At 42.7% G+C, this 12,799-nt stretch overlaps 1 protein-coding gene across 3 annotated transcripts in view; it reads left to right on the top strand.

The window, feature by feature from the left end:
- LOC135396544 (E3 ubiquitin-protein ligase RNF123-like) overlaps positions 1-12,799 on the top strand; it is a 502,532-nt gene that overhangs the window by 444,495 nt on the left and 45,238 nt on the right. The gene's annotated exons all lie outside the window — the stretch shown is intronic.

Below are 12,799 nucleotides of genomic sequence, written 5' to 3'. Positions count from 1 at the left end.
GGGTTAATAATAGTTGAAGTCAGCCCTCAAGTCCTTCTTTACAAATGTTAGTTGGCGACGTGATAATGAATCAGTTACAAGTACTCCGTTTAGCAAAGCAGAGTTAATTAAGTGTTAAATCCCAATCTTGGTTCAATTATTAGTTGACATTTGGAAACGTGGTCACTAAGAAGTATACTAAAAGGTTATGAACACAATTCAGCTGAATGACACTGATGAAAATTGTCTTCAAAACCCACCACGCTGACTTCAACTTCAAAACCCATCACGCTGACTTCAACTTCAAAACGCATCACGCTGACTTCAACTTCAAAACCCATCACACTGACTTCAACTTCAAATCCAATCACATGATAGCCCTTCATTCAACTTCACATCACATCATGCCCTTCATTCAACATCACATCATTCTCTATGAGGTGATGGTGAATGAGGTCGGTGAAGGCCATCATGAATGAATTCGCCGACCTATGACCACAACTCCGTCAGTGGTGTAGCAGTTAAGACACTCAATCCACGAATTAGCCAAACTTCGCCTGGTCGCCTTTATTTTCGGCATTGTGTAATGCCTGCGACCGTCCGCTGAGCCCATGTTGCAATGCGTTGAGCTGCGTCCACGCTCCAGGACGACCGACATCAATGGAACGCGTCGTTCTCGCTATAGCTTCTTTCCGCTCCGTGCCACTATGGTAGCTAGAATGTGTGGTACTCCGACCCAACAATACTCTAGCTACCACAGTGCCACTTCTTGCATAGCTCTGCATATTTGCCTGGGTTGCTCGTTGGGTGAGATGTTTATGAATGCCTGTCTGTGTTAATTTTGAGACGGAATATATAGCATGACATTGTCGAACTCGTCCCGTCTTGTTCTTTTACGCAGACAGAAAAAAAATGGAAGGAAACAACGATGAATTTAGACATTTTACGAAAAACAGAACCAAAAAACGACGTTTTAGGCGCAAGCGCCGAAATACGCGCAAACGTCGAAATAGGCATTTATCGGATTTTTATATCCTTATCACTCAATTCGTGCTCTTGTGTCAAAAAGGCGCTATATGTGTTTGTGGCGCAAAATAGGCACTTACCTAAAGGTCCGAGGTCTACTCATCACCGATAGGCACAATGACGTGAAGTCCTTCATGAAAAAGACTCATCCATCTGTGAATCATCGCCTTTACGTGTGACATGTTGCAAAGGGGAATAACCCACACTTCCTTTGTAGTGCACACCCTCATAACAAGGGACGTACAAACCGAATCCGCGAACCCAGAATCCTAGGCAGGGATTCGAGATTGGGGAATCCGAATCCCAGTGCCCAAAATGGCGAATGGAATCTTTCGAATCCACCAACTTTGTTTCTTTTTAAAATTGGCGTCTAGTCTGCCGCGCGAAAGCCTGATTGACCGGCGTGTTTTCTTGGTTGATTGTTTACGTTGCTCTGGACTGAAAGAGTTCAGGCAAGAACTCTTACATTATAATTTTTAAAAGTAACATGGTTTTGCTTTTGATTGTTTCTTAGTTTTGTGGAAACAATTCAGACTCGAGAATTATGTATTTCCTGCAGTCGATGAACAGCATGTTAAATAAGTTACACTTAACCAGGAGTGTATGGGTATGCTTTGTCCTGAAAGTTAACTATTATTTAATATGTTTTTCGTTAAACAAATATATTATAATCTGCTTCAAAACACTTTTGTGTGTTTTGAACCAGAAGTATTGTGTAAAAACCACAAGGTGTTTTTTTCTCTGGCTTTTGAAGGTACTGTAAAGCAGTGTACAAGCAAGTTATTCTGGCGACGTGACTGGAGAGTTTGTTGCTTGTAAATACCATATGCGGAACCATATGCCCTACACCGTGCTCTAAATATTTTTAATTTGTCATGAAAAATTGGACGTAGCGCAGCGGCACGACGCCTGGTGTCAAACAACCCCCTTTGCAGCGGGCAACACTGTACAATAAGTATCTGCATTATTTTGTCGCGATTTGGTTCTTTTGGTGGTTATATTATTTCTGATCATGTTTCCGTAAGAGTGTAGAAACCCCTGTTTAGCGTATTTTTGGCGATATGAAATGAAAAAAAGAAACGCAGCCCTTTTCGACGGAGGCGCCACCTGTACCTCCTCGCGGGCGGCGTCCTCTTCTGATCGCGATTCGCGATGCGTAGCGTAGCGGCGTACCTATCGCGAACTACTCTTTTGAAATGTTCGTGGTCGGTCAAAGTACGTACAAGGTACGGAGTGTTGTGTTTCGGTCTGCGGAGACGCGCTATGGAAGCTACGTTATCATGTACCACGTCGTACCAAGTTTGAACAGCGAAGACGAGAATGGTCTCGGTTGCATGGGCATGGATTTGCAGTCAGACCATCTTGTGTGCTCGAAACACTTCACGTTGAACTCTTACGAGGATTTCCTACCTGGCTCACACCGTCGAAGTCAGCACCGCCCAAGTTCGAGCAAAAGCTCCGGCAGGAAATGCCGATGTTACCGAGGTTCGTTGCGTCATGTATATATCAGTATGACATGCACAGTAACAGTTCGTCATTGTGTACTACGGTATTTCCTCGCTGTACTAATGCTATTGTAATGCCTTAGGAAAGTATAATGGTACCGGAGTCAATCGTGCTCTGTAATACTTGTTTTCATGCTTCTATACGAGAAAGTTTCTGAGGCTGTGCATATTTCACAGTGTGCAAGCATGGTTCCTACATGTCCTTGAAACCCCTGAATACCCTGGAATTCAAAAATGCCATTTTCAAGATTTGGAAAGCCCTGGAGTTTTCCATCGGCCTTGAAAACACCTGGTATGTAATCTTAGATACACTGATAGTCTTAGATGATCTTAGATAGTGCACTGTAGTTGCACATTGCCTGGACTGTTTTGACGTAGAACCACAGCGGACAGCCTACCAAAGAGAGCGTCTTCAAGGCCATCCAGGCCACCAAACAAGCTACACTACGACCGAAACTTTATCCAACTATCCAGTGTAACCCTTCCTTAATGTTTTCGTTAACGGTTGTGTTCATTTATCGCAGTGATTGTAACCATCTGCTTACCACCTTTCGGTTGTCTTAGGGAGGATGTATCGGGAATCGTGAAAGTAAGCAACCCTGAGTAGTAATGAATGGACACAGACTGCCGCCAAATCACAACTAGCCTTAAACACGATTTAATTAGCAGTTAGAGTTAATTGGGACCCCTACAGTAATCAGCATCATCCAGTCATCACACTATTTGGGGAGCGTCTAACTCTTGTTCAGGGCAGCTGTGGGTTGGCGGCAACCTGTGTCCATAAAAAAGAAAAAAAATAGATAGAGATAGAGTGGAGAGAAGGAGTTTAGTTGAAGATCAACGACGCCATCTTCAAGAAAGTGGTCCGGAATGGCCGCTGACCATCGCTGGGCGACGGAGCACAGAGGCAGGTTGCAAAGCATCACAGCTGTGACCACCAGTTCCGAACATCCTGTGATGTCGGCTGTGACGTCACCATGGCATGTCTGGGCAGGTTAGGACAGCTCTCGACATGCAAGGAGAAAAACACTCATAATACAGAGGCTGGGAAAGCAAGAGTAAATATGCTAACCATCAATAGCTAACAACAAAAAGAATCAGGCACCGAAGGAAAGCAGCCCACCACAACAGCAGTCAAGGGGAGCGCAGAATGATGCGACTGCTCCATCCGACAGCCTGGCAGAGAACTGACTCGTAATGGTTTTTTCTCCTCTAAAAAGTCCCGTTTCTGCACCCCCTAGCGGTTACTTTCTCAACTAATCTCCTGACAAAATTATTAAGAATCACGCCAGCACTACTCTCGTTTCCAAGGCAGAAGAAGATAGAAAATGGTGGGGATGCCTGGACAACAGCAACCAGCACCCGACATGCACGGGCATGAAAATCATAAAGAAGGGGTGACAAAGTTATCACGTGAGAAAGAATTAGTTACACAACAAATCAGCCCACCACAACAGGAGTCACGGGGAGCGCAGAACAATGCGTCTGCTCCATCTGACAGCCAGGTACAGAACTGAATCGTAATGCTTTTTTCTCCTCTATAAAGTCATGCATCTGTCCCTGTGGGAACTTTCTCAACTAATTTAATTGCAAAGTTATTCAGAATCGTTCTGGCATTATTCCCATTTAAATCAAAGGTGCAGCAGCACTAGCGTCATCGTCAAGACAGGAACGATCAACATGAACCTTTCGTGTCCAAAAATTTAAAAATACAGAGTGTCAACGAAGGAAAGCATGCAGGTCAGGGCATGTCAGGAGCCCTGTCACACGAGGAAAAATCACACGACTGCCGGGCAACAGAGGAAAGCAAACACAGAAAAACATTGGAACAGAGTGAAAAAGACACTCACTAGCATCGGACACGTACACTGCATTGCCTCATTCTAAATCCTCTCGATACCAAGTCCACCTTTCACCACTGACGAACCACACATCCAAACCCCGTAAGAGACAAACTGTATCCCACCCTAGGCTACGCTTTTCCACTAACAGCCAACAGAATTGCTAGGAACAGAATTAATGCATCCTCACCCGCCAGTGTCCAAGAGAGAAGTGAATCCTTGCGCCCTCTGCGGCCTTGCTCATTGGTCGTGACGTCAGCCTATTGTCTCAGGGCTACACTGTTTTTTTCCACTAATGCTCAACTGGACAAAATCCACCTGAAACAATAGAGCTGCGTCATGACGTCATCACCTAGGCATGCAGCTGCATGGTTCAAGGGCGCGTACGCTGTAGACAGGGGACCTGTTACTTATTGAATCACTATCCCAAGATTATTTCCTTTATTCTTCTATAACGATTGCATAGGAAGCAGAAAAACTATTGCAGAAAAACACCATGCATGAAAGCTGATCGTAGGAATTCAGCATTTCAATTCCAAAGTTTTACTAAATGAGACTTACGAATACCAGAAAGAACAAAATATCCTAACACCTAACTCCATCAATGGCTAAATACGATGAGTTCAGAAGAGATGTCCGTCTCATCCGAGAGCTAGGGAGATAACTGAATAGTGACGCTTTGTTCCTCCTGCCATGCAATAAAGCCATGCACCTGCCACCCTTGCAGTTGCTCTCTGAACTAATTGAATCGCAAAAATATTAAGATCATTCTATCACTACTCCCATTCAGGGCAGCACTATCGTCAAGACAAGAATGTTTCTTTTCAAAAAGAAAAAAAAACAGAACTACATGTAGAAGGAAAGCATGACTGAACAGGTCTGGGCATGTCAGGACGAGCACTGTCACGTCAGCAAAAATCGCATGTTTCTCAGACAAGAAGAACAAATGCGCAGAGAAACACTTGAACAAAGTGGACAACCAGCATCCAACTATTCTAAGCACACACACTCCTTGAGGAACAGTGCTCATCATAAATCCGTCCAGGACAATGCACAGCATCGACCAACCTCTCGTTTTTTTATTGCTACACTTTTTCCTAGTAATGATCAATGCATTGCTACAGACACCTGAAAGACTGCATGATGTTATCACATCCTGTCTGAAAAAGGCAGCGGTAAACAGAAACACTCCTATTATTTATTGAATCGCAGGATTGTTTCTTTTTTCCTGCTCTTAATGATATTCATTCTTACATTAAAATTAAAAAGTATCGTGCATGAACGCTGATCTTAGCAATTTTCACTGTAAAGGCTTATCATGGTCATTAGAATCACAACAGCAGTAAACTACCACTGCTCTTTGAAATAATAATTGTGACCCTGGAACACTAAACATCACCACCAGGCTTATGTAATACATGGCGCTCAACCTTTTCTATGCTCATACATTCGTTGTCTGAGGCTACACCTGCGAGCAAAAAGGCGCGAAAGCCTGTGGGCGAAGTTCCATTCGCGCTCGACGGAGGACTGGACAGAACGCCGTTACGGGAACAGATATATGATGTGATTGCATTCGTACTATATTAATGATTATTGCATTGCAGTTTAGAAAGACTATCACAAAAAGTCCGTACTACGCTCAACTATAATTTAGGAGCCTTGAAATTCTACTTTCTATGGAAACTATAATTGTCCTGTTACTTGGATCACTATTAATCAAGCGCCCTAACTTTTTCTCTCTTCCCATTTCAGCCTTGTCATGGAGTGAAGCAGTCTCACATCCAAAATAATTAATTTACACTGAGGGTGGCATGATAGGAATTTCTGTCCTGCACTCAGATGCAAGCATTTGTGCACAAATACCTATAAGTGCAAACAGCTGACTTCCTCAACACATCGTGCTCCTAATGGCATCTAAGAAACAAAAACATACAAACTCTCTTCTCACGAATTCAGCTTTACCATGCGTCTTTCTTCTGCGTAAAATCGGTGAAAAAGGGAAAGGGCAACAAAAAATTGTGCGCACTTGTGCTTGAATTGCAATGACTTCAAAATACCGAAGCATACGCTAATAAACTCAGCAAAAGACACCCATTTCTGCTATCACATAATTCTTGCATAATGCTACATACACAGCTGCATTGCCCTTGCATAAAGAAAGCTCAGGACAAGGGCACATAAATTCCTTTAAGCAAGCAGGGAAAAGGCTTAAAACGAAACGCTCAGGAATAATAGCAGAGTCACCACACATTGCTACGAAACTCAACGGCTAACACAAGATAACAACTAGATACTAGTGGCGGGTAAAATTGTAACAAGAAAGACACTGCTAAAGAAGCCCCAACATGCCATGATGACGTCACAAACCAGGAAAAAGCACACACTTGCACGCACACACACAGACAGCAGCTCAGGAATGCACAAGGAGAGGTGCATTATGGGAATTTCTCCTCCACGCTCAGATACCAGCATTTCTGCACAAATACTTATAACTGCAAACAGCTTACTCCATCAGCATATCAAGCAAAGTGAATACTGACACTCAACAACACCTAACAAAAAACAAACAACAAAGAAATTCAATTCTTATGAACTCAGCATGCCAAGCGGCTTTCTTCTGCTCTACCTCGATGCTGACTGTTTCCCCTCATCTACATTTTGAGTAAAAGCAGTGAAAGAAGAAAGAGCCGTAAAAAATTACACCCACCTGCGCTCCTGTAGCTGTAACTGCAAGAAACACTAGTGCACGTTAATAAACTGAGAAAAAGGCACTCACTTCTGCTATCAGAAAATTATTGCATAATGCGATACACACAGCTGCGTTATCCCTGCGTAAAGAAAGCACAAGACAAAGGTATATACACAAATTTCCTTACGCGATCAGGGAAAGTCATTTCTACTCGGGCAGCATAATACCATATATGCTGAATTTTTTACAGGTGGAAATTGCAAGCCACTGCTGAGCAATTACACACACACGCACGCATGCACACCAGGTCAACGCATACAAAACCCGACGGCGAAAAGGCTTAACACGGAGCGCTCAGGAATAATCGCAGCGTTACCGCACATCGCTACGAAGCTCAACGGCTAACACAAGACGACAACAACAAGATATTAGTGAAGGATAAAAATTGCAGCAAGAAAGACACTACTGAACAAGTCTAGACATGCGACATCGCATACAAAATACTGCTCATCGGGGAAAAGGCCTAAGCCTCCGACAGAACATCATAGAGCATACACAACTTCATTTTTCTATTTCGTGTAAACTAAACGCGGTTCGCTATTTGCTGCTCGGAAAATGACGTACAAATTTTCTTAGGGAGCAGAGAAATATAGGAATTACTACTCTGTGCTCAGATACCAGCGTTTCTCCTCAAAAACCCATAACTGCAAAATTAAGCACTGCTTACTTCATCAACATATCGACCACCCAACAAAGTCAAACAAAGAACCCCACTTCCACTGACAGAACACTATTCAGCTTTTACCAGGAGGTTTTCTTCTGCGTAAAAGTAGAGAAAATAAGAAATAAGGGCAGTGAAAAATTACACACTTTTGCTCGCATAGCTATAAGAGAAAAAAATAAAATAACGAGGCACACGCTAATAAACTGTGACAAAAACACCCATTTCTGCAATCAGATAATTATTGCATAATACTAAATACAGAATTGCATTGTCCCTGCATGAAGAAAGCACAGAAAAAGGACACACAATTTATCTTAAGCGAGCAGGGAAAGTCACTTCTTCTCGGACAGCTTAATACCGTAAAGTCTGAATTGTTGCAAAGAAAACAAAGCTTGAACAGCGCTACGAACGTGACAGACACATACAAACAAACAAACAAACACTCCTATTCATTTCTACTGATAGAATTGGAGCTAAGGGCGTGAACCACACTACAAGAAGAAAGCACACTGCTTCAGGAAAGCATATCAAATGCACCGCAACAGGACCGGCATTGGGCACTCATAAAATAGCCTGCCAAAAACAAAGACTTCACCAGGTTCGCGAGCCAATTCCATTAAAAACGCTCGCCCTATCCTACAGATAGCAATGCGAACGCGATTACCCTTATTATTTTTTTTAACCGAATATTTCACGCAATAGTGCATAAATTTATCGCTCGTGCCACCCGATAAGGCACACACAAAGAACTTACTTGTCAAGTGGGGTCCCAGCTTCACAAACGAGCACGCGCTGTCACATTTTTTGTAGCCACATCGAGTATAAACCCAAAGTCAATTCACAACCACATAAATCCATATTATTGCTCAGGTCAATAATTATCCTACCATCGTCAAAACGCGGTACAGACATATACGTATACGAATGCGAAACAATAGGTATTCGTTCCTGATGTAATAAGATATCGCCAGTGGACCCTCGCGAACCAAAAAAGAAAAGAATGCGTGTTCGCTATACATCCAAGAGAAAATGGTGCCGTGCTTTTGCGCAGCAATTATGGTACAGAAGGGAATTCACTTCTTTTGGCTTTTATTTCCTTGCACCCATATATTTTTCAATAATATTATAGAGTAGAACGGGTAAATGTGAACATCATTCGCTACACACTGTAGCTCTCATTATTTTTAACCCAAACCACTTAACATGTATTCATAGCCCTTCACTAAATAGGTGAGCTGCTAATAACTCAAAATAAAATAAAATAAAATAATCGGTCCAGCATCGCTGGCTGCAAGTTTGGGTACCCAACAGAGCAGTGTGCTCCCATCAACACGCCTTGGGCTGACCTTACAGAGCTGAAGCCTTTTTCAATACATTCTGCTGTCGCTGGAATAAAAGATTTATCGTGAGGGTACTACAATGTCAGCTCTGGCAGCCAGCGATGCTGGAATTGCAAAGTTCTTAGCGGCTCACCTATTTAGTGAAGGCCTATGAACGCATGTTAAGCGGTTTGGTTTAAAAATGATGAGAACCACAGTGTGTAGCGAATGATGTTCACATTTACCCGTTCCACTCTATAGTACTCTTGCAAAATATATGGGTGCAAGGAAATAACAGCAAAAAGAAGTGAATTCTCTTCTGTACCATAATTGCTGTGCAAAAGCATGGCACCATTTTCGCTTGGATGTATAGCAAACACGCAATTATTTTGTTTTTTGGTTCGCGCCGGTCGACTGGCGATATCCTATTACATCCGGAAAGAAGACCCATTGTTTCACATTCGTATAGGTATATGTCTCTACCGCGTTTTGACGATGGTAGGATAATTATTGACCTGAGGAATAATATGGATTTATGTGGTTGTGAATTGACTTTGGGTTTGTACTCGATGTGGCTACAAAAAATGTGACAGCGCGTGCTCGTTTGTGAAGCTGGGACCCCACTTGACAAGTAAGTTCTTTGTGTGTGCCTTATCGGGTGGCACGAGCGATAAATTTATGCACTATTGCGTGAAATATTGGGTTAAAAAAACTAATAAGGGTAATCGCGTTTGCATTGCTATCTAGAGGATAGGCCGAGCGTTTTTAATGGAATTGTCTCGCGAACTTGGTGAAGTCTTTGTTTTGGGCAGGCTATTTTATGAGTGCCCAACGCCCAATGCCCAACAATAGTGTTCTGTCAGTGGAAGTGGGGTTTGTTTGATTTTGTTGTGTGCTCGATATGTTGATGAAGTAAGCAGTGCTGAATTTTGCAGTTATGGGTTTTTGAGGAGAAATGCTAGTATCTGGGCACAGAGTAGAAATTCCTATATTTCTCTGCTCCCTAAAAAATTTGTACGTCGTTTTCCGAGCAGGAAATAGCAAACCGCGTTTAGTTTGCGCGAAATAGAAACATGAAGTTGTGTATGCTCTATGATGTTCTCTCGGAGGCTTAGGCCTTTTCCTCGATGAGCAGTATTTTGTATGCGATGTCGCATGGCTAGACTTGTTCAGTAGTGTCTTTCTTGCTGCAATTTTTACCCTTCGCTAATATCTTGTTGTTGTCTTGTGTTAGTCGTTGAGCTTCGTAGCGATGTGCGGTAACGCTGCGATTATTCCTGAGCGCTCTGTGTTAAGCCTTTCCCCGGTCGTGTGTTCTATGCGTTGTCCTGTGTGCGTGCGTGTGTGTGTGTGTGTAATTGCTCAGCAGCGGCTTGCAATTCCATTCCAAAAATTTGGCATATATCGTATTATGCTGCCCGAGTAGAAGTAATAATAATAATAATAATTGGGTGTTTACGTCGCGAGACAACTGAGATCATGAGCGACGCCACAGCGGTCGGTCTGTGGATTGCTTTTGCCCACCTGAGGGTTCTTTAACGTGCGATGAAAGCTCATCACACGGCACCCCGTATTTAACGTCCCTCGTGGAAGACGGCGTGTCTAAGCAACTTGTACCCTGCCACCAAGTTGCTGGCGTCCTCGGCCGGGTTCGAACCCGCGATCTCGGGATCAGAAGGCGAACACGCCGAGTAGAAGTGATTTTTTCTGATCGCGTAAGGTAATTTGTGTGTACCTTTGTCTTGTGCTTTCTCTACGCAGGGACAACGCAGCTGTGTGTATTGCATTATGCAATAATTTTCTGATAGCAGAAGTGAGAGCCTATTTCTCAGTTTATTAACGTGCGCTACTGTTTCTTGCAGTTACAGCTATTGGAGCACAAGTGCGTGTAATTTTTCACGGCTGTTTCTTCTTTCACTGCTTTTACTCAGAATGTAGATGAATGGAAACAGTCAGCATCCAGGTACAGCAGAAGAAAGCCGCTTGGCATAGCTGAGTTCATGAGAATTGAATTTCTTTGTTTTTTGTTTTTTGTTAGATGTTGTTGAGTGTCAGTATTCACTTTGCTTGATATGTTGATGGAGTAAGCTGTTTGCAGTTATAAGTATTTGTGCAGAAATGCTGGTATATGAGCGTGGAGGAGAAATTCCTATAATGCAGCTCTCCTTGTGCGTTCCTGAGCTGCTGTCTGTGCGTGTGCGTGCACGTGTGTGCTTTTTCCTGGTTTGTGACGACATCATGGCATGTTGGGGCTTCTTTAGCAGTGTCTTTCTTGTTACAATTTTACCCGCCGCTAGTATCTAGTTGTTATCTTGTGTTAGCCATTGAGTTTCGTAGCGATGTGTGGTGACTGCTATTATTCCTGAGCGCTCCGTTTTAAGCCTTTTCCCGGCTCGCTTAAACGAATTTGTGTGCCCCCTTACCTATGCTTTCTTAACGCAAGGGCAATGCGGCTGTGTATGTAGCATTATGCAAGAATTCTCTGATAGCAGAAATGGGTGTCTTTTTCTTAGTTTATTACCATATGCTTCGGTTTTTGAAGTCATTGCAATTCAAGCACAAGTGTGCACAATTTTTTGTTGCCTTTTCCCTTTTTCACTGATTCTATGCAGAAGAAAGCCGCATGGTAAAGCTGAATTCGTGAGAAGAGGGTTTGTATGTTTTTGTTTGTTAGATGTCATTAGGAGAACGGTGTATTGAGGAAGTCAGCTGTTTGCAGTTATAGGTATTTGTGCAGAAATGGTTGCATCTGAGTGCAGGACAGAAATTCCTAGTATGCCACCCTCAGTGTAAATTAATTATTTTGGATGTCAGACTGCTTCACTGCATGACAAGGCTGAAATGGGAAGAGAGAAAAAATTGGAGCGCTTGATTAATACTAATCCAAGTAACGGGGCAATTATAGTTTCCATAGAAAGTAGAATTTCTAGGCTCCTAAATTATAGTTGAGCGTAGTACGGACGTTTGTGATAGTCTTTCTAAACTGCAATGCAATAATCATTAATATAGTAGGAATGCAATCACATCATATATCTGTTCCCGTAACGGCATTCTGTCCAGTCCTCCGTCGAGCGCGAATGGAACTTTGCCCACAGGCTTTCGCGCCTTTTTGCTCGCAGGTGTAGCCGCAGACAACGAATGTATGAGCATAGAAAAGGTTGAGCGCCATGTATTACATAAGCCTGGTGATGATGTTGAGTGTTCCAGGTCACAATTTTTTATTTCAAAGAGCAATGGTAGTTTACTGCAGTTGTTATTCTAATGACCATGATAAGCCTTTACAGTGAAAATCGCTAATACTTTTTTAATTTTAATGTAAGAATGAATATCATTAAGAGTAGGAAAAAAGAAATAATCCAGCGATTCAATAAATAATATGAGTGTTTCTCGTTGCCGCTGCCTTCTTGAGACAGGATGTGATGACATCATCCAGTCTTTCAGGTGTCTGTAGCAATGCATTGATCGTTACTGGGAAAAAGTGTAGCAATAGAAAAATGGGAGGTTGGTCGATGGTGTGCATTGTCCTGGACGGATTTATGATGAGCACTGTTCTTCGAATAAGAGGAGTGTGTGTGCTTAGAATAGTTGGATGCTGGTTTTCCACTTTCTTGAAGTGCTTCTCTGCGCTTTTGTTCCCCTTGTTTTCTGACAAACAAGCGGTTTTTCCTGACGTGACAGTGCTCGTCCTGACATGCCCAGACCTGTTCAGTCATGCT

This window comes from Ornithodoros turicata, chromosome 6 (genome assembly GCF_037126465.1).
Source record: "Ornithodoros turicata isolate Travis chromosome 6, ASM3712646v1, whole genome shotgun sequence".
Classification (NCBI taxonomy): Eukaryota; Metazoa; Arthropoda; class Arachnida; order Ixodida; family Argasidae; genus Ornithodoros; species Ornithodoros turicata.
Note: the sequence above shows the minus strand (reverse complement) of the source record. Positions and strands in the feature narration are given on the sequence as shown.